Source organism: Juglans regia, chromosome 7 (genome assembly GCF_001411555.2).
Source record: "Juglans regia cultivar Chandler chromosome 7, Walnut 2.0, whole genome shotgun sequence".
Lineage (NCBI taxonomy): Eukaryota > Viridiplantae > Streptophyta > Magnoliopsida > Fagales > Juglandaceae > Juglans > Juglans regia.
The window spans coordinates 9,549,529-9,572,115 of NC_049907.1; the positions used below are offsets into that span (position 1 = coordinate 9,549,529).

At 35.0% G+C, this 22,587-nt stretch overlaps 1 non-coding gene and 1 pseudogene across 1 annotated transcript; one reads left to right on the top strand and one right to left on the bottom strand.

Annotated features, from left to right (window-relative positions):
• The first annotated feature begins 15,570 nt into the window (after nt 1-15,570).
• On the top strand, nt 15,571-21,682 carry LOC108996431 (annotated as a pseudogene).
• A 262-nt stretch (nt 21,683-21,944) lies between these two features.
• On the bottom strand, nt 21,945-22,016 carry TRNAM-CAU. The gene has a single exon. It is a non-coding gene; the product is annotated as a tRNA-Met (tRNA).
• Nucleotides 22,017-22,587: the final 571 nt, after the last annotated feature.

Sequence of the window (22,587 nt, forward strand, 5' to 3'; positions counted from 1 at the left end):
GCCAAAATTGGCTAATGGAGATTAGGGTTGTTGAGTTAGGGTAGGGTGCATTAGGGTTGCCGAATGGGGATAAGGTGCATTAGGGTTGGTGAGTTGGAGGGAGTTGGCTAGGGTTGGATGACTTGGAAATGGATATGGGAAGTTTGTAAGATGGAGGAAATTGGGGAATTCGAATTTGGCTAGGATTGGCAAGTCATTGGTTGACTTTAGGGACTTTAGGGAGAGTGATTTAAGAGATTGAATATTATCAATTCCTTAAATTAATGGATTTGAAATGGGATTTGAATTTGAATGTGAGGAAGTCAAGACTCCTAAAAGGAATGAGTTACCTTATAGGGCTTGAGGTGGATAGCTAGGGTTTGATGGAGGGAAGGCTTATGGTGGCCGAATAGGGTAAGTGAGAGAATGGAAAGATGGGGGCAATTAGGGTTCCTAAATTATAGGAACATTAATATGGGAAGTGAAGTGGGCGGCTAGGGTAATTCAAATAAGGCAAGTGATTGCCGAAATTTGAATGTGACCAATAAAGAAAGTGGGTTACGGCTAGGGCAAAGTGTATGGAGCAAATGATTTATGGAAAGTGGACAAACACTTGAGTTGGTCGAAAATTAGGTTTGGATGGATTGGAAGAGCAACAATGAGATGAACACCAAGAACTCAATGAAGAACACTAAAGAACAAAAGTAATAATACTTAAGAACTTGAATGAATAAAATGACAATAATTCAACAATTGATTCAAGAATTTCACAAGACTTGAATAAACCTCATATATTGAATAAAAATAGAATCATACCTGTCCACGGATTTCAAGGTGGTGATGAAACAATATAGATAATGGATTACACCTATTCACGAGTTACAAGGTGTTGATCCTCTCATTGGATTTCACGGATGTCACCCAAGTAGCTCAAGTGCAAAAGCACTGAAATGTTCAAAAGAACAAGCCAAACCGTCCACAATGGAAAAAATGTCAAATTATCCAAAAGTTCCTAATGCAAAGACTAAGGGTTCTATTTATAAGAATTACAATTTGGAAACTCTCAATAGGTTCTTTGGAAAACAAATAAATAAATTAAAATAAATAAGAAGCAATAACATGCATGTGCCAATTTGGCCCATGGCATGCATGAGCCCATGAGTGAGCTAGGCTGGCCCATGGCTGACATTGCTGGCAAGGCTGCTGGCATGTGGCTGACATGTCTCAGGCATGGCCTGGGCGCTGGCCTAGGCAGGGTACCTGGGTGCTGTCTTGTGTTGGGCTGTGTGCACGCGAGACTGTTGCACGCTGTGCGCGCGGGGCGTGCGCGTGCGCGTGCTGGCCTTGTCACCAGCCTCACTAGGCATGTCAAGACAGGACCCATAGCATGCCTTGTCTCGACATGGCTAGTGGCTTGGCTATGGACCACAAAACATGGGATCCTACCACTATGCGGTAGTAGAAGGTGTCGGCGGTCCACGTGGTGGCTACTAGTAGCCACACCGAGCTCACAGTTGGTCGCCATTAGCTCTTAGGTGCACATGATTTGATTGCATGTGTGGCCGTAAACCACTGCATGCACGGCCGTAGTGGTCGGGTGATTGAGCTGCATTATTGCATATTTTATACATGTAAAACTAAAATATTTTTAATTGTTTTATTATTTTATTATTGATTTTAGATAAAAAAAAATTATGAAGATGCATAAATCCGAATTGTGATTTAAATAAAGTATATACTACAAATTGTAACTCTTGAGCTACTAAAATCGCTTAGAGGTAAATAAACACATAAATTAGGACATTTAACACCTTAAAATACACGAGTTGAATGCTCAATAAGCAACCCCAACATAATATAAACTGTATAAGAAAATTTTCACACAAAATATAATAAGCCAGTAAGCCACTCCAATATTACAATCTACCCCTTAACGTTTGGTACCTTCTTCACTATTAAGACCCTAAAAGAAATATTTATCTCATGAAGTTGTTCATTTATTTATCGCTTAGCTCATTTCCTTTCCTTTATTATCTTTCATTCATTTAATATATAGTATATAACAGTCAAACTGAAGAGCACAGACTGTCAGACACAATGTAATGCCCCCATCTTCCTAAAGTTAAAATAAATTCATTTGGCCATGTTTGGATAATGAAAGTATTTCATCTTATCTTATCTTATTATTATAATTTTTTCAAAATTTCACACAAAATATAATAAACGATTCAAAATTTTAAAATTTTAAAATAATAATAATATTAAAAATTAATATTCTAACAATATTTTATTCAACTTTCAACTTTTATCTCATCTCAACTCATCTCATCTAAACTCACTATTCAAATGACACATTTATAAATTTAGGAGACTTGAAATTCTACTCAGCTTTAAAAACATTTACTTTGCTTAAAAGCCAGTATAAAATATTGCATAAACTAAAACAAAATCTGTTTTTATTAAAATATTGGAAGTATAAGAGAGATACTACGAAAGCATTTATTAAAATAGATTTTATACAACTAAATAGTAAAACATTGTATCGCATTGGGCTGAGAATGAGTGAAAACAAAAATGGTAAATCTTATAACATTTTAATAATTATTTTATAATTCTACTTCAAGCGAATGATAAATGATAATTATTTAAAAGCTTTTACACTACACACTATTATATGTCATCATTTAATTTGTAAGATTTAAATTTTAAAATTTATTTTTTTAATCAAATTATGCCACATAAATAATATGTGGTGTAAATGTTTTAAAATAGAATTATTTAAATTAAAATTAATTTTAATAAAGTAGCATATAAGTATATTGATCTCTTGAGATTGAAGTTGTAAAATAATTATAAAAGAAATATAAGTATATTTTTGCTTCATGTTAAATGGGACTTGTTATTTACATCAATGTAAACAACAATTATAGACAATTATCAAGCCATAAGGCTTAGGAAATACTATCTGGAACACAATCCCACCATAATGCAATACTGTCAACTTGACAAACATTCCCGCCCAACATATGAGCTACCATATTCCCTTTCCGATATACATGTAAAAAAATACAACTTTCAAAATGTGAAGAAAGCTGTTTAATTTCATAATATAACCCCCCAAGAAATGAATTAAACATGCTGTCCTCCTGTAAAGCTTCAACACAAATCAAGTTGTCACTTTCTACAACAAGTTTTGAGATCCCCATGGTAGCACACAATTGCAGTCCCCTGAAAATTGCCATAAGTTCTAGAGCTTCTATGCCATCCATCTTTGTTTCGACTTTACTTGCAGCCTTAAAACCCTACCAGAAGCATCCCTTAATACAGCCCCAATGCCGTTTTTCCTAAATAAAAAAAAACTGCACCATCAACATTCAACTTCAACCATTCAGATTGTGGAGGTTGCCATTTATAGTGCTACATTAACTGGATCTGAGTCTTCTGAATTACCTGACCATAGCTTTTCAACACAGATAAAGCATTATTTGCTACTTGTTTAGGTTAATAGCAGCTGTTCATGCGCATATTTATTCCTGCGAAACCAGAAACTCCAAGCCAAAGCAAAAAAAAAAAAAAAAAAACCTGATAACTTATCATGTATTTGCCTTTCACATGGTTCCAATGCCAACTCACATACTGCTTTACCTCTATCAAACACCAAACCAAGAATGTAATCTTGCATCAGTCCTAGCAAAGAATTACAAGTCATTACAACATGAGTAATATCCTCTCTATCAGAAAAACACAATCTGCATGTAGCCTCTGTCAAGACATGTTTCTGCACTAAATTTTTCCCAATAGGAAGGCCATTTTTACATGCACGCCATGCAAAAATTTTAATCTTATTCGGGACTTTCATCTTCCACAAGTGCTTCCTAATACATTCCGAGCTTGCACATTTGAGGGCTTTGCAGGTTGAGAACCAAACTGATAAAAATGAACCAATAGCAACTTCTAACACTGAACATGCCATTCGTTTCATGAGACCATAACCTCTTATCCTCACCAACAGCAGAGCTCAATTGCACTTTGAGAATATTAGCCACCACATTTGGATTGAAGAGAGCCCTAAGCTTAGTAACATCCCACTGGTTTTCATTGTTCACAAAAAGAGCATCCATAGAAAACAACCTAGTATCATCCCTCACCACAATCCTTCAGACACTAGAGAATTATGACCAGGGATCCACCTATCCTACCATATATTTACATCTCTTCCATTCCCTATTCTCCACCTACACCCTGCCATTAGCCATTTCCTTGTCTCCCAAATACCTCTCCATGTATAGAATGGACATATCTACCTAAATCAGCTTTCAGAAAACTAGTATGAGGGAAATATTTTTCCTTCAATAATCTATGTAGCAGAGAATTCTCATTCTGAAATAAACGCCACCCTTACTTCGCCAATAAAGCTAAATTAAAGCTTTTTAAATCTTTAAACCCCATCCCTCCCTTTGATTTTCTTTCACACATTTTATTCCAACTCAACCAGTGAATCTTTCTCACATTCCCCTTATGACCCCACCAAGACTGAGACATAATCCCCTCCAATTCATTACATAAACTAGAAGGAAGAAGAAAACAACTCATAGTGTATGTTGGAATAGAGAGTGCTATTGCCTTCAATACAATTTCCTTTCCTTCTTGTGACAACAATTCTTCTTTCCCAAATTGTAATTTCTACCACACTCTCTGTTTGATAGGTTCAAAGGCACGTTTTTTACTCTTCCCAATGATAGGTGGAAGCCCAAGATACTTCTCATATTGTTGGATTTCACAATTAGCCCATAAACTCTTTATTTCAAACTTAGTAGCTACATTCACATTGCCATTAAAAACAATGGCAGTATTTTCCTTATTTATTCTTTGTCCAAAGACAGCTTCATACCTCTCCAACAGATTTTGCACTCTCCTATTTTCATCAACCCCAGCTCGACAAAAAATAATACTATCATTTGCAAATAGCAAATGATTTATATTTGGAGTCCCACTGCAGATTCTCAAACCAGAAATTTCCCTTCTCATCCCAACAATTTTCAACAGAGATATCAAGCCCTCAGTATAAAGCAGAAAGAGATAAAGGGACAATGGGTCTCCTTGTCTCAAACCTCTAGTTGGTGTTTTTGGACCCTTAAATTCCCCATTGATTAAAATAGAAAAGGAGACATAACTAACACAACATATGATCAACTCAATAAATTTATGATGAAACCCCATCACCTCCATAATAGATTGTATAAAACCCCACTCTACACGATCATAGGCTTTACTCATATCTAACTTCAAAGACTTCCATTTCTGTTTGAGATAATGAATCAACTCATATGCAATTAGAATATTATTAGAAATAAGACGTCCAGGGACAAAAGCTCTTTGACTCTTACTAATAACACTTGGTAAAATAGTTTTTAGTCTATTAGAGAGAACCTTTGCAATGAGTTTATAAGTCACATTACACAAACTAATAGGTCTATAATCATCCATCTTAGAAGGACACTTCTTTTTTGGAATGAGGGAGATATGAGTAAGGTTCAAATAAGATGGAAAGGAACCTAAATTTAGTGCTTGAAGAACTGCTGAAATAAGAGAATTCCCAACTGCATTCCAATATTTTTTAAAAAATATTGGAGGCATACCATCAGGACTAGGTGCTTTCGTAGGATCCATTTGAAACAAAGCTTCATTCACTTATTCAGCATTGAACTCCTAAGTCAACTCCTGATTCATATAATCTGAAACTTTCCTAATTAAAAGTTCTAAAAAATCCAATGAAGCACTAGTAAGAGATGGATTAGAACTAGTAAACAGTTGCTATAAATAAGATAGAATAATCCTATCCCTCTGATCTCCTTCTTGCCACTGCCCATGCTCATATTGGATTTTAAAGATCTTGTTCTTCCTTCTCCTCTGTGAAGCTTTCATATAAAAATACTTGGTATTATTGTCACCCTCTTTAAGCCATAAAGCTTTAGAGCGCTGTCTCCACATTACCTCACTCATTTCAAACCATAATTGGACCTCATCTCTAGCCAAATTTAGTGCCTCAACATTATCTCCATTTGAATCCTCCTCAAACAATCTTTGCAAGTTTATTTGTGTTTTTGCAAGCTGTTGTTGAACATTTCTAAAAGTGTTTATTCCATGCACCCAGCCGTGACCCACTCTCTTTTATCATTTATGATATTTCTCCCATACAGGTCTGATCAGATACCCTTCCCCATACACTTTTTATAATCTCCTCACAATCTAACTCTCTCGCCCACATGGCCTCAAATTTAAAAGGCTTCTAAAACTTGTGATACTCCCCTACACCCTCCAGGATGACATTGATTGGTGAATGATCAGAATAGGCCACCACCCCATGAGAAACTCTAGTATTAGGATAACAATTTCACCAAGTAGAATTGACAAGGAATCTGTCAATCCTCTCACTAACATGTTGATCTCAGCTCTCCTATTGCACCATGTGAATTTATGACCTGAATATCCTAAATCCCTCAAATTACAATCTTCAACAACTGCTCTAAAATCAAATAACTACCTCTTAGGCCTTGGTTTCCCACCTCTCTTCTCATGTTGACGCAACAATTCATTAAAATCACACATAACCAACCAAGCTTCCCCATTACTTCTACATAATGATCTAAGTAAGTTCCAAGTTTTATAACGTAGATTAGTCATAGGAAAGCCATAAACAACAGTTAAAAATCATTGTCCCATATCCAAATTTCCATCTTTTATAACAGCATCAAAATGATTTGAAGAGTACGAAATAATAGACAAATCAATCTCTCGACCCCATAACAATGCAATCCCTCCCTTTCTACCACAAGAACTAACTGCCAAACAATTAATAAAACCTAGTTTGTACTTACAAGATTCAAACTCCTGAGTAGAAAGTCTGGTTTCCTACAGGAACACAAGGCAATCTAGAGTTGGTTGTGAGAGTTCCCACTGATTTTTTTTTAATATATCGATTCCCCCACGATTTCGCACGTCAGTTGCCCCTAGTAATATTGCACTCAATAAATATGAATCGCTAGAGACGATGACCTAATAGGACAAATTGATCTGCTGAGAAATGAATTAACAGGACAAATTCCAACAAGGGGACAGCTCAGTACACTTCCAGCAAGCCAATACGCGAACAACCCAGGACTTTGAGGGGTTCCAGCAGCCATTAAAAAAATTGAATTAAAAGGTTAAAATTAATATTTTAATAGAATAGTAATAGATTTAGAAATTTTTTTATTTGATGTTGTTGAAAATTGACTAGGTAAATTTATAAAAGTAAATTCTCTAATTAAATTTTGACCAAACTTTGACTAGGTCACTACTATTGCTCTAATGAGTCGTGAGCTTGATGGTTAGTTACTTGATTTTACAAATTCATACACAACAGTATATCAGATAAATTTATGTCTCCACAACTTTGTTGTCTTTCGCTTGCAAGAAAATATTTAGTCATGGGCTAAAAGAACAAAAATGAAAATTAATGAAACTAAATTGAGGCAATGAAATCTTTTTTTTTTCTAACTTGGAGACGAATTTTGGGATATTGTAAAGAAGTGGTCAGATATCCTACAATCGACAACCTTAATTTGTTTAATGATTGTAATGAGGTTGGACGATAATAATGTTGCGGCACTTGTTTGATTTTCCGAAGTTGTTGTCGATCTCAAATAGAACTCCGTAAAAACATGTGGAAATGGGAGAACGAGGGATAGGAGAATGAGAATGAGGTCATCTGTGTCGTGGAGATTGGAACAACGGGTACCAATCATTTTAGATCCCTCACCAAATTCCTCCAAACTGTTTTCAGTTCTTGTATTAGAAAAGTAAAGTTGTCTAAAGAAAGTGGGTACGTGGCTTTAGGTACCAGCGCCAGGCAGCAACATTAATTAATTTGAATAATTCGATATTATATGAGCTAATATATATATATATATATATATAGATATATATATAATTTGAAATCTCAACGGTCGTATGATAATTTGAGTGTTCAGATATTGCAACTAGAAGAAGAAGAAGAAATATAAAAGATAATGAAGTGCCCATGCACCCGCCCGCCTGTCCAAAGGTCGACCGCGGCCCCTACCGCGCGCTGGCTCTGGGTAGCAATGCATGTGTGACATGCCCGACATTTCAAAACTAATTCAAAGAATCTAATATTTCCCAACACCATTGATTATGCATGCATGCGTGGCAGCATATATAAAATATGTCGGCAATGGTCGGATAAATTGAACATATAAAAGTGTTGACATGGAAATTAATTGAACATATAAAAGTGTTGATATGGAAATTAAAGAGTAATGATATACATATAATATATTTTTACAACATATTTTATAATGTTATAAAATGAGAGAATTTTTAATAAAGAAAAATAATACTTACAGTCGTGAGTGTGTAAACGTTGTACAGTTATTTTGAAAAAATAAATAAATACAAGACTCACATGAAAAGAATTAATTTTTTAATAGTACATCCTACTCTTTTTTAAAATAATTATACAATACTTACATATTCTACGACTATACGTAACATTACTCTTTTATAAAATATCTTATAAAAATATCTTTCTTTTAAAATATAATTGTAAAAAATATTGTAAAAAAATCATTTTCTGGGAATCAAATGGCTACGTATTATGATGACGCAATTCTTTTCGTACCAAAGAGGCACGTTCAATTACGGCTCACTTCCTATAAAAAAAAAAAAAAAAAAAAATTTATGGCTCACTCTTCAGGCTAATCGCAGCAGATTGTATATAGAAAATAAATAAATTAAAATAATGGCTAATGAATCGGCCGGTGATTTTGTTGGTCACAGGATCTTACAAATTCAAAGACAACAGTGTATATATATCACACAAATTTATGTCTCCACAATTTTGTTGTCTTTTTGCCCTTTCTGTATGGTAGTTTAGAAATAATATTTTATTATTTAAAATTATCTCATCTCATTATTCAAACAAGATTAAAAGTAAAAAAAATGATATAATTATAATTATTTTTTATAATTTTTATACAACCGGATATTTTTATAAAATAATTTATAATATTAAACATTGTATTATTATATAAATACCCTCAATTTAATACAAAATATAAAAATTATAAAAAGAATTATAAACCTATCATTACTCGTGATGAAAATTCTTAGATCTACAGGTAAATTGTCTAGATAAAAGGGAAAGACAAAAAGAGTTCCAGATCATGAAGTGTTTCATTTGATTAATTGGAATTCGTGATGAGAAGCTACATTTAATGTTCCAATTACATGGTAAGTTTAAATACTGCCTAATTAGTCGGTGAGTTTGATGGTTAGTTACCTGATTTTACAAATTCATAGACAACAGTATTTCAGATAAATTTATGTCTCCACAACTTTGCTGTCTTTCACTCGCAAGAAAATATTATATCTTGGGCTAAAAGAACAAAAATGAAAATTAATGCAACTAAATTGAAGCAATGAAATCTTTTTTTTTTTCTCACTTGGAGCTCAATTTTGGGATATTGTAAATAAGTGGTCTGATATCCTATAATCGACATCCTTAATTTGTAGATATTAAATATTCGAATATCCATATGGAAGATTCAAGGAAGCAACTTGCAACAAAAATATAGAAAAGTTTGAAAGTTCAATCTATAAAGTGGCAGGACCCACAGCGGGAAGTACTGTATCATTTCCATGGTCTACTCATGTTTGGTACGGCGCCGAAACTTGCCTTTTATATATATACACACATATATATATATATATATATATATATGGGAACTTGCATACATGTATACACAAACACATGTATATATACATGTCACCAAACGGTCTTTTCTTGTGGAAATTGAGTGGAAGTCAATCTTTTAACTCCAATCATCCAATTTATTTTTATACTTTTGTATTGTAATATGTGTTGACTTTGGGAAGATAGTAGAGGACTCCCACCCCACCAAACTTATGTCATGTATTTGTTAGCTTATCTATAAATGCTTTACCTGCCAAGGAAAAAAAAATGCACACAAACACAGATAAGAAAAGGGATAGTAAAGGACAAATCGATGTGAATCACTTTCATGATTTGCTTTTAGTTCCTAGCTTGTATTTAAGTGTTTTCTTTGGTATATGTCTATTTACTTGTCAATAAAATTCCTTATTACTTGTCAAAAAAAGATGTGAATCACTAAGCATAAAATTAGGACTAAAAACAGAAAAGCAGGAAGTTGGAGAGCATGAAGCATCATTAATTTCCTAGGTTCAATTGACATTGATCAACAACATAATTGCTAGTTATATTAATAGCTTCACTGTCGTTTAGGCAAGGGTAAAAGGTATGAACATTACTCAAAGCTATATTTAGTATCTTAGATCATGAAAAATGTTTTAAATCCTTGAAAGTAGAAATTGCAAAAGCAGAATGTTCGGTATGGCTTTCATTCCTTTAAATTTCAGCAAATGTGGGTTTCTCATGCTCAGTTTTTTGATTGTGTCTTGAATTCTTGGAATGGTGAGGATGTTGGGGGGTCTAGTTTGCATATTCTTGTTACTAAACTTAAAAGACTAAAAATTGTTTTGAGAGTTTGGAACAAGCAGATTTTTGATAGAATTGACAATCATATAGCGGCTCTTGAGGATCGGATTAAGGTTTTGGAGTCCAGTTTGCAAACTGAGTATACTGAAGAGGTGGAGGATGACCTTGTGGCCTCCCAGTTGGAGCTTTCTGTTTGGATTGATATGGAAGAAAAACGCCTTGCCCAACAAGCTAAACAAGGGTGGATTCAGCAGGGAGAAGCGAATTCTAATTTCTTTCGGGCTATCAGTCGCCGTAATCATAAAGAGGTGAAAGAGATGAAACTAGAGAATGGTACTATCCTTTCCTCTCCAGCGCAGATCCATGAAGGGGCAATTTCTTATTTTGCTCAATTCTTGAAGGTTGGCAATAACCGTGAGGCGCCGCAATTGGGGGATCTTGTTCAACCGATTATTTCGCAGGGCGACAATGACCTTATTTCTCGTGTTCCTTCATCTCAGGATGTCTATGATGCTCTTTGTTCCATACCGGAAGATAGTAGCCCGGGCCCTGATGGGTTTGGGTCGGGCTTCTATCGGTCTTGTTGGCGGCACATAGTGGGTAATAATGTTGTTAATGCTGTGGCTGATTTTTTTCGAGGTATGGCTCTTCCTCGGTTTTTTAATTCTACTTTCTTGGTTTTAATCCCGAAAGTGGATAATCCGAAGACTTTTGATAAGTTTAGACCGATCAGTCTTTGCAGTGTGTTCTACAAAATTTGCACTAAAATTATGGTTAATCGTCTCTCCCCCCTGCTTGCTAAAATTAGTTCTCCTGAGCAAGGAGCCTTCCTCCCGGGTCGCAGTATCTTTGAGAATATTAGTGTGACGCAAGAAATGATTCATTCTATTAATAAACCTGCTCATGGCGGGAATGTTGTGTTGAAGATTGATATTGCGAAGGCTTATGACAGTGTTGATTGGTCTTTTCTTTTACATGTTCTTAAAGCTTTTGGGTTCTTGGATTTCTTTTGTATGTTGATTAGTAATTGCATTACTAGTCCTTGGTATTCTGTGGTCATGAACGGTGTTCCCAAATGTTTCTTTAAAGGTGGTCGTGGCTTGAGGCAAGGTGATCCTATTTCTCCTTATTTATTCATCCTTGTGGAGGAAATTTTTTCGAGAATGATTAAAAAGCAGGTTCGCATTGGTAAGATTATTCCGTTCTTCCATCCAAGAGGTACTCCTTCTATTTCTCATTTACTTTATGCTGATGATATGGTGCTCTTTTGTAATAGGGGCAAGGCCTCTTTAAAAGCTATTATTGACGTGTTGAAGACTTATGAAATGTGGTCGGGGCAAGCTGTGAGCAAAAACAAATCTGCCACTTTTTTCTCCTCTCGGATTTCTGGTTCTAGACGTCGGGCTCTCCTTCGTTTCACTGGTTTTACGGAAGGAACTTTTCCTTTCAAATATTTGGGTGTTCCTATTATTTCTGGTAGTCTTAAGATTACTCATTTTGATGATTTGATTGCTAAAGTTCAGTCTAGATTGGAGGGATGGCAAGCCAGATTGTTATCTAGTGGTTCACGTCTGATTCTCATTAAACATGTTCTTCAAAGTATTCCTGTTCATAGTCTCTCTATATTAAAGCTTCCTAAATCTGTGATTGAGAAACTTCATAGAATCTTTAGCACCTTTTTTTGGGGTGTTAAAGATGGTAAACCTAAGAAAAAATGGCGCTCTTGGATGGATATTTGTAAGCCTGTTGCGGAAGGTGGGCTGGGAATTCGTAGCCTTCAAGATGTGCAGACTTCTCTTCACATGAAGTTAGCTTGGAACCTTTTGCAAGGTACCTCTCTTTGGTCTCAATTTTTTCTTGCTAAATATATTGGTGATAGATATATTTCTATGGTGAACCCTAAGAAAGGGTCTTTTTTATGGAAGATGATCGTGCAAAGTATTCCTTTAGTGCAAGCTAATTCTAAATGGAAAGTTAGAGAGGGTAATCTTTTTTTTTTGGCATGATAATTGGGCTGAGGATGGCCCACTTCGCAATAATATTCAGACTTCTGATAAACCGAATCTTAAATTGGAAGACTGTAAAACCGGATTGGGTTGGAATTTGGAGCTTTTTACTCAGTTGGTTGGTGTACAAAAAGCTGAAGATCTTATTTTGAATCTGTGTTGGATTAAAGATGGGAAAGACAGGTTGATTTGGCTTCCGAATGCTGACGGTCATTTCTCTACTAAAAGTGCGTGGAATTGTATTCGTATGAGGGGTCCAGATTTCCCTTGGGCTAAATGGGTCTGGCATTCTTCTCTTCCCAAAAAAATGTCGATTACTATGTGGAAGGCTATACATGATTGTCTTCCTGTGGATGACAGAATCCGCAAAATTGGTATCTCTATTGTTTCCCGTTGCGATTGTTGCTCCAATTCTAAGTATGAAGATCTTAATCATAGTCTTTCGAGAGGGGACTTTGCTGAAAAAATTTGGCGTATATGCTCGGTGGTTCTTGGAGTTCCTTGGATGGAAGGTGGTTCTTGGAGACAGCGGGTGGAGTGTTGGTATAGGCGGGCTAAAAACTCTAATCGCCCTGGTCAACTGATGGGTCTTCTTCCGACTATCATTACTTGGAGATTATGGGGGCGTCGTTGTAAGGCCAGGATGGAAGGCTTGATGGAATCGGTTCATCAAGTTTGGTGTTCCATAAAATTTTGGGTTTCTTGGATTGCTTTAAAGCTCAAGGATGTTAATTTGCTTACTCGGCGTGATGAATGTATTTTACAATGTTTCAATATGCCTTTAAATGTTCTGAGGAAGGAGTTTATTTCTCCGATCACGTGGAAGCCGCCTAAGCCAGGTTGGGTTAAATTAAATGTGGATGGGTGTTCTCTTGGTAATCAGGGCCCTTCGGGTGCTGGAGGTATCATTCGGGATGCTAAAGGTAATTTGCTTTGCGGGTTTGCTGAAGCCACTGGGCATAATTCTAACAACTATGCTGAACTGATGGGCCTTCTTCATGGGATTCGGTACATTGGTTTGTTGGGTTTTTTTTCTGTGGAGATAGAACTTGACTCCATGCTAGTGCTTAACTGGTTGAGGAATAAGAGATGTGGCCTATGGTATATGGAAGATTATTGGGATGAAATTCAGACTCGTATAGCTGGTCTTAATGTTTCTATTGTGCACTGCTATAGAGAATGTAACTCGGTTGCTGATGGATTTGCTAAAATGGGTGCTAAGGGTCACACTGGCTCTTGGTTTTCTTTATCTGAGCTGCCTGTTCCTATTAGAGGTAATATCCGGTTGGATAGAGGGGGTCTTCCCTATCTCGGGAAAATTCGAAGACGTTGCTAGTTGATTAAAAGCGTTGGTTTCTCCAGGTATGTTTCTTCTTCTGCTATCAGTTTAATTTTTCTTACTCTATGTTTGTGCAGGTTTCTCTTGCAGGTTTTGGTCTTGTAGTTCTGCTTTATTTTGTTTCTTGTTGCCTTTTGTATTGTGGTTGAGTTTATTTGGTTTTTTTGGGGACCTGGTTTTGGTTTTTTCTTGTAGCCCCAGGTCTCGGGTTGTAACCATGGTATTCCTCCGCCACAAGTGAGGGTTTATTAATAAAATTGGGACGGAGCTGCTATGTGGGTGGCTTTCGGCTCTTCTTAAAAAAAAAAAAAAGAAATTGCAAAAGCACCACAAATCGAGTGACCTAAAGTTCGTGAGACAAACAGAGTGAATTCCAACATCAGCTGCCGCACGACAAGCAACGGGAGCATCTGAGACCTATTTTTTTATAAGCACAAAAAATTGTCAAAGACATTCTATTCAAGTCTATAATTAATACAAATTCCCAGCAATTGGATCATTATATGCAAAATGGTCAAGTTGACACGATGAAAATGCCTATAATACTGATAACTAATTAACAAACAAATAAGAGAAGCCTCTAAGTACCACTAAGTCAGCTTTGATGGAGTTCAACCATGCTACTTCCGTTTCCAAAATAGAAGCCCGAGGCATAACAGCTGTGACTGAATACTGGAATATTACCAAGAAAGAAAAGAAAGAATTTGTAAGATTTCAAAGAAGGCATACAGATATCCAAGTATCTATCTCTACAAAGGGATCATGCATATGGACAAGGTCAATATTCAATAAAAATAATTTTAAACAATTATAAGTTGAAGTAACTTATTGGGTAACATTTGTTTTTTTTTTTTTGTTAAGTTATTTATTCGGTAACATTGAAACAGTAACTGCTCAAGCCAAAGCTTCAGACAACACAATCATTATTAACTTGGGAGGGAATGCAATTTGTATACCTTTTCCAAGGCGGCAAGACGATCCACTGTCAATGCATCTGTCTGAACTACTCCACAGTCTAATAAAAGAACCTGTTATGTTTGATAGAAATTATCGAGAAGCATTCTTTTTTTTCATAAACGAAGTCTTGCACAAGGAACTTTTGGCATTTGGAATATTAAAAATGATGGTAAACAAACATGTAGACATAATTGTATAAAAATTATAAAAAAGAATTACAAGCCTATCATTACTCGTGATGGAAACTCGTAGATCTACAGTATATCAGATAAAAGAACAAAAATGAAAATTAATGCAACTAAATTGAGGCAATGAAATCTTTTTTGTCTCACTCGGAGCCCAATTTTGTATTGTAAATAAGTGGTGTCTGATATACTACAATCAACAACCTTAATTTGTTTAATGATATACTTTCAGAGCAAGAGTAAAAACACGTGAAAATGGGTGAACGAGGAATATACAGGAGCATGAGAATGAGGTTATCTCAGTGTCGTTCGTGAAAATTAGAAACATTTTGTCAAAGGGCAATAAATTTTTGCAACGTGCAGTAAATAAGTGGTCTACTCATGTTTTTCACGGCGCCGAAACTTGCCTTTTTATATATACATGGGAACTTACCTTTTATATATATATATGGGAACTTGACTTTCTTGATCTACCTCTTACTTCGTTACGATTTTTAATCCATTTCTTTCCCTTCCTTTCTCTTACTTTCTCACCCATCTTCCTTCCCCTTATTCTTATCAGAAATGGAGAATGAGTGGACACTTCAGTCTCCAACAGAAACAACTGAAAATCCGATCATTAAACATATTGCGTTGAAAGAAACTGGAGACAGCGTACACCAGTCTCAAAACCAGGACATTAAAACAGAGGAGGTTGATGAGGCCGAAAACTCAACCAATTCTCAGGTCTCTTTCAAAAACTTGGAGGACTCTTTATTTGTTGGTTAATTCGAGCTGCTGGTGCAAAATAGTTTATGTTGTAGGATGCAAGGAGTATTCATATTTCTAGCTAGCTTATGTTCAAACTGTTGTAGGGAGCTAGTTTTCCTTGCAGCTGATTTCTACGTATATATCTTATATATACAGTCCTTGGTATTCAATGGCTTATATTGTCTAGGTTGTTATATTATTATAGACTCTTTTGAACTGGTTTTCGACAAAAATTGAGCTGGATTGTTTCTTTGTTGGCGATCTCCAATTGAGATATATTCTTAGTATCACATATATTTTTTTCAACTTTTGCAGATTATTGACAGACAAGACATTTTGGTAAACTCAGTTGACGAGAGTCATGAGGTTTCGAGTGGTCCAATAAGTAATGATTTAGAACCTGACCATGGTCTTCCAGAAACTCCAAATCATAATTTTCATGAGATTTTGAGTATTAATCGGAATGTTGATCTAGAAGCTGGGCAAGATACTCCACAAAGTCCTCGTTGGAGGTCTATATACCCTGTGGTATGATTGGTTTTGTATAAAAAACAGTTTAGTAAAATATTGTTTTGATCTTAAACTTTATGATTTTGTCACATCTGTTAAATATATGCTGCATTTTTAGTGGTTGCCTATATAATGGAGAATAATAAGATATAGAATAATAACATTACTCAATTAATATTAATTATGAGTTAATAAGTTGATCATTGAATGTCCAGATCATGGAAGCTATAGATTGCATTGTTGCGGTTTTGGCATTTGTATTAGAGGTTGCACAAATTATGTCGAACAATAACAAGTCTCTGAAGTGGGTGGTGCTGGGATTTACTGTGGTTAGTTGTCTTGTAACGTGGACGATGTTTGCTCTGAATGCAAGGCAAAAAAATGCTAAGTTTGCTTTTGGGTGCTTCTTTTTGTCTAATGGACAAATATATGAGAGTATCTGTAAATACATTGAATTGTATGTAGCAATTATTCAGGTCATATTGTCAATAATTTCTATTATTGTCAATTTTCCGATGCGTTTGACTTTCGGTGAAATTATTATATCTTCTGCGATGATCTCTTCAAAGTTGACTATAAGTTGCACTCCGAGAGATTCCTAGTATGTTGGACTCTTTTAGTTTGTAAAAAAGATATGTATGGTTGTAATAATATGCAGTTGGGTAAGCCAAGAGGCTGGTTGGTTTTAAACTTTCATGGTGCCAATCAGTTTTATCTTGAGTTTTGCTTGAGCTTCTCCATCAATGTGACTGCCATTTCTTGTAAATTATGTGGCAACTATTCTTTCTTGCTGTAGTACTTTTTTCATATTAGTCATCTAACTTTGAATAATTTATAGTTCATTCTGAATATGATAAGTAAATTAAAATAGCATGATATCATGATTTGGTGCCATTTGGATATTTGTTGATATGATATAAATTGAGATGAAAGTTGAAAATTAAATTAAATATTGTTAGAATATTATTTTTTAAAATTATTATTGTTTTGAAATTTGAAAAAGTTGAATTGTTTATTATATTTTGTGTAGAATTTGAAAAAGTTGTAATAATGAAACACTTATTGTATCCAGACGAGTCCTTAAATGCGACACATTTATTTGATAGATTGGCCTGACAAAATTAATCTGTTTGGCAACAAAAATTTATATCTGAATAAATTACTAGAATACACATATAACGTGCATAATTAAGTTGTTTAATTATTGTCACTTGATGGGAGGTCCCAAAACATGTGAATTTGCAAAATCTTCAACTTTTGTACCATTGTTTTGTAATTGAACATGCAAATAGAATTAAACATATTAAACATATATATAATGACCTATATGATATACTAAATATATATCTAAAATATGAAATAATATAACCTATAACATATAAACCATACTAATGAAACGAGAACGGTTATCATCATCATCATTTTATTTATTATCTTTAATATAATAATAAATAATCAGAAAATTATTTCTTATTTTATTTATGATTTTACATTAATAAATAATAAAAAATGATATTAAAAAAATAATAGCATAATATATGATGTCTTTTTTTGCTGCCATGTCAGTAAGGGTGGTTGTAATATCTGGTACTTAGAGGATTTCTGGGAAGAGTTACATGGTTATCTTAACTGCTTGGATTACAGATTGCATCATGTCTTTCGCGAAGGTAATGTTGTCGCTGACTTCCTAGCTAAAAGGGGAGCTGAGGGTTTAAATTATGACTGGTTTGGTGAGATTCCTAGCCGCCTCAGAGGCCTTCTCCGCATGGATAGAATTGGTTTACCTTATCTGCGGATATCGTAAAGGTTTTCCTTGGTAAGTGGTTCTTAGTTTTTACTGTCTTACTCACTCGAGGTATGTATATGTTCTTGTTTCTCTCTGGCTTTCTCTTTTGCAGGTTCCTTCCTTGTCTAGGGCTGTAAGTTTGCTTCGAATTGTACTTTTCTGGTAATTGTTTTGTTTCCTGGACGGTTTTAGTTTACGATACCTAGGTTTTGGAACTTTACCTGTATCCCCTAGATATCCTGTTGTAACCACGGTTTTCCTCCGCCACAAGTGAGGGCTATCTATAAAATTTGGGGTCCCGTCCTTTTCTTAAAAAAAAAAAAAAAAACTAAACGCTCGCGTGTAAATCTCGCTATTGAATTTCTGCCATCGGTAGTCCCCCTTCAAGAGCCTTAGATACGACACACATATAAAACAAGTACAAGAAGAAGTAAGACTAATGAGAAATTCTCATTTTCTCAATCACAACAACATTCTCATTATCACCGGAGAGTGTTCCTCCTTTATTAGACCTGAAAATACACATAAAACAAAAACAAAAACAAAAACAAAACTCAGACTGAAAACTAGGCCAGGAAAGAAAGTGAGGATTGATATAATATATTAGGATTGATTATATTCATGATTAATACAAAACCGTTAATCATTTATTTTTAGCAGAATCACTTAATGCTATAGTAATTTTATGACGAATTTCATAGAATTTCAAATAGTTGTATAAAGAAATAAATCAATGCAAATGTCCACTTCAAGATTTAACCATTAATACTTGAGTTTAACACATCCTTTAATCATTATTGACATAAGATCTATACAGAATATTACAAGAGGTGATTGTTGATAGTCAATTAGCTATAATAAGTTCACATCTATTATGTTCATTTGTATTTATTGATATAAGACCGTTAATCGTTTACTGTTATTGAAATTTAGTGTTCTAATTGATAAGATCGATATAGAATGGGACACCACATAATTTTGTCATCTTTATAATTGGAGCCGTGTACTTGACTAAATTAATTAATTACAAGAGGATATGGTCATTGATCGTTAACCTTTAACTATTTTTTATTTTATGATAATGATATCGGATTTACATGATCAAATAGGATTGAATTGTATTCATTAATAGAAGACCGTTAATCATTTACAGTTATCAAAATCACTTACTTTGGCCAGTTGCAGATTCCATATAGCAGATTACTGTTAGATCAAGTATTTCTAATTGATAACATCAGTTTAATATGGTATACCAGCACATTTCTTTGTTGTTTTCTATAATTGAGTCTATTTGAATAGTTTAATTAATAACAACACACGATCATTGATCATCATCCATTTATTAACCATTTTCCATTAATCACCCAAAAGCTATGCGGGGAGGAATTAATACCCATTTGCTTCCCTCAGGTACTTATTCTATTTGTCTACAAGCTTGACTTTGAAGTCCTCTTTACGAATGCATCTCATTTTAATCTTTTTGAAGTTTGGAAACTGCGAATCACTAGAACAACATGGATTAGCGAGGAACAAGATTTGGATGGTTGATGATAATCCTCCACCTTTGCACCCAAATGATTCCCAAGGGAAAGCCTTCATTGACCTACTACTTAAACCATCGGAAGATGACCTAAAGTTCTGGCCCCATAGGTATGTGCTTGACTCTGCTTTAATAATGGAAATTGCTACAACCCTTGGGTAGCCCAAGTGGTAAGAGCAAACTTGTATGCATGAGCCCCATGTCAAAGGTTTGATACTCCCAAGGATCAAATTGCGATTTAAGTGGGAGGCCATGGCTGTGGGTTGCTGTGCTAGTCTCCCCGAGGGTTTAGGTTCCATGGGTGAGTCCCAAGGGCTCTGCTGTGGGTTATTGAGGATCGAAAATAGAATGGATGAAATACGAGGTCTTTTTTGGTCATGGCTGATGATATCCTGGGATTTCTTTGTCTATCCTTGGGGAGGTAATAGGGTCAACAGATTTACACACACATCTTTTGCAGAGCACATGACAGCATAGGCTCACCATCTTTATCTGGTGTATCAAGGGATGATGTGATGCAAACTGAATAATATTATTTTTTTCTATTCCTTTCCAGCTTTGAGTTTCGTCTTAGGGTGTCTCAAGCAACAACTGGAGATCTGATACTGATATCACGGATTAGAAATGTCAATGGAAAGCCGTTTAGTTTCTCGTTTGCCTATCATACATACTTGTCAATTTCTGACATAAGGTATTGAGTATTTATCTTTTCAACTTTTCAATTACAAAATAGAAATGAAAAAGAAAATGAAAAGCATGCTTTCCATTTTACGTATATAGTGTAAATTACAATTGGGCTGAATGACTTCGCTACTCCAGATTGTGTCTATCTTTTTTCCTTTTGGTCAGATTGTGACTATCTACTAGTAAAGGCAATACAAATTTTCCGCTTCTGTAGTATGGATATCTTTGTTTTGGATGTGTAACATGCACTCATATGAACGTAAATGGTGTCCACAGTGAAATAAGAATAGAAGGTCTGGAGACACTTGACTATCTGGACAATCTTTGCCGAAGAGAACGTACGTTTTACCGAACAAGGAGATGCCGTAACTTTTGGAGCTGAGGTAAATTCCCTTCAGTGTTTATTAGTAATTTAACATGCTAGAAGTTGTATGCTGGGAAACTCTAGATCTAGATAATGGAGTGAAATTTCTAAAACAGGACAATTGAAAAGTCTTTTCTACATCGTATTAAGATGTTAGTTTCTTCCACAAGGCATCAAAATTGCACCAGTACTTCCCTCGTCAAACTCAATGTGCATTTGTGTGTGCTTCTCCCCTGAAACTTCAAATGAAAATAAAGGTGTGCTTAGTGACAGAGTTTAAAATTGACTACAGAGTGATAACTTCTTTTCTCATACCAACAAAAGTGAAAAAATTAAAAAAAATATATATATTCAAAACAAAATGGCATCCGAAAACACAGAACGAGAGACTAAATTCTCTCTACCTTTTTATGTTTGCATTTTTAATTTCTTAATAAATCACGTGGCACCACATTGTGTTGTCACATTAAGGTGGCAAAGTGAGTGATATAAATTAGAGGGTATAATAATATTACTCTGCATTTAATCATTGAGCATGTTCTTTCCTAATGTAATCGCTGTCCTTGATCATGAAAAAAAGAGGACATACTTGATAAGAAAGGAAGGGCTGCCAGATGCTGGTAAGCTGTCATACATTTGAAGAAGTAGAAACATCACGTGCAAATTCCTCAGTATTTTAAGACAAACCACGTAATAAAGGGAAAGTATTATTAGGATTATATACATGTTTACTTGGGTATGAGTGGACGAACTCGATTCCCATGCATGCACGATGCTATCAAATAATCTAGAATGGTTAACGTTCTCCTCATTATGATGCTTGATTTTTATGGTGTTTGGCCTTCTGTGTATTGATCAATTTCTTTTGTTATAACAGTGGTGTGGAATCCATGGGAGAAGAAATCAAAATCTATGATAGATTTTGGTGACGAGGAATACAAACAGATGCTTTGTGTCGATGGGGGCAGCAATCGAGAAACCTATCACTTTGAAGCTCTCAGCTGTGCCATCGAGTTTCTGCAGCGACCAACTCCATCTTTAGGAGGAGCGGTTTTGTTCCTTTTTTACCTTTTCAGTTGGAAGAAGCTTAATTAAAATGTTACATAACTAGCTTCAAGTTGTAGAGAGTTTAGAACATCCCCGTACCAGTTAAGTACTACGTTGAAGGAATGGAAGCTGAATAGACAAAACTGTGATTTTTCATACTATGATCATGTATCGGGAAAGCCTATATTTTTAATGGAATGGCTGCCCAGGGAAAGTCAAAATAGACGCAAAAAAGGCTTACGGAAGCAACTCTTTTATATCAGAGCCAGGTTTCGATCCTGGGACCTGTGGGTTATGGGCCCACCACGCTTCCGCTGCGCCACTCTGATTGTTGTTATACGTTGTACTTAAATTATATTTATTTTGTACAATGGGTGATCCAACCTGCCAGGTCCAATACGCTGACTTTATTTTCTCTACATTTCAATGCGTTGAGTCTTGCAGCTTTGGATTATACAAACTGATTCTAATATAACAAGAAAAACATGACAAGGATTTAATTTGGTAGAGAATTTTGAAATCTCTTGCAAATCAAGTCTTATTATGTCAATAAAATAATGAGTGTGCTTTATATATTATCCCTTTGGAGGTCTTGGATTCGAAACCCCCCCTCCCCAAATGTATAAAAATAAAATAAAAAAACTCTCAAATGATCATATTGTTGATCTCCAACCATGCCAAAAAAATTATATCAGTACTTTACACATTCACTTTCAAGTAGAATAGCTCATATAATAATAAAGATAATGATAGATTTACTACTTTCTACCACTTATTTACTACTCTATAGTATATTTGAAATTTATTTATTTTATTATTCTCTTTAAAATATTTTTTAATATCCTTAATCATTAAGAAAAAATTTAAAAAATATACAGTTTTAATAATAGTGACTTCCTT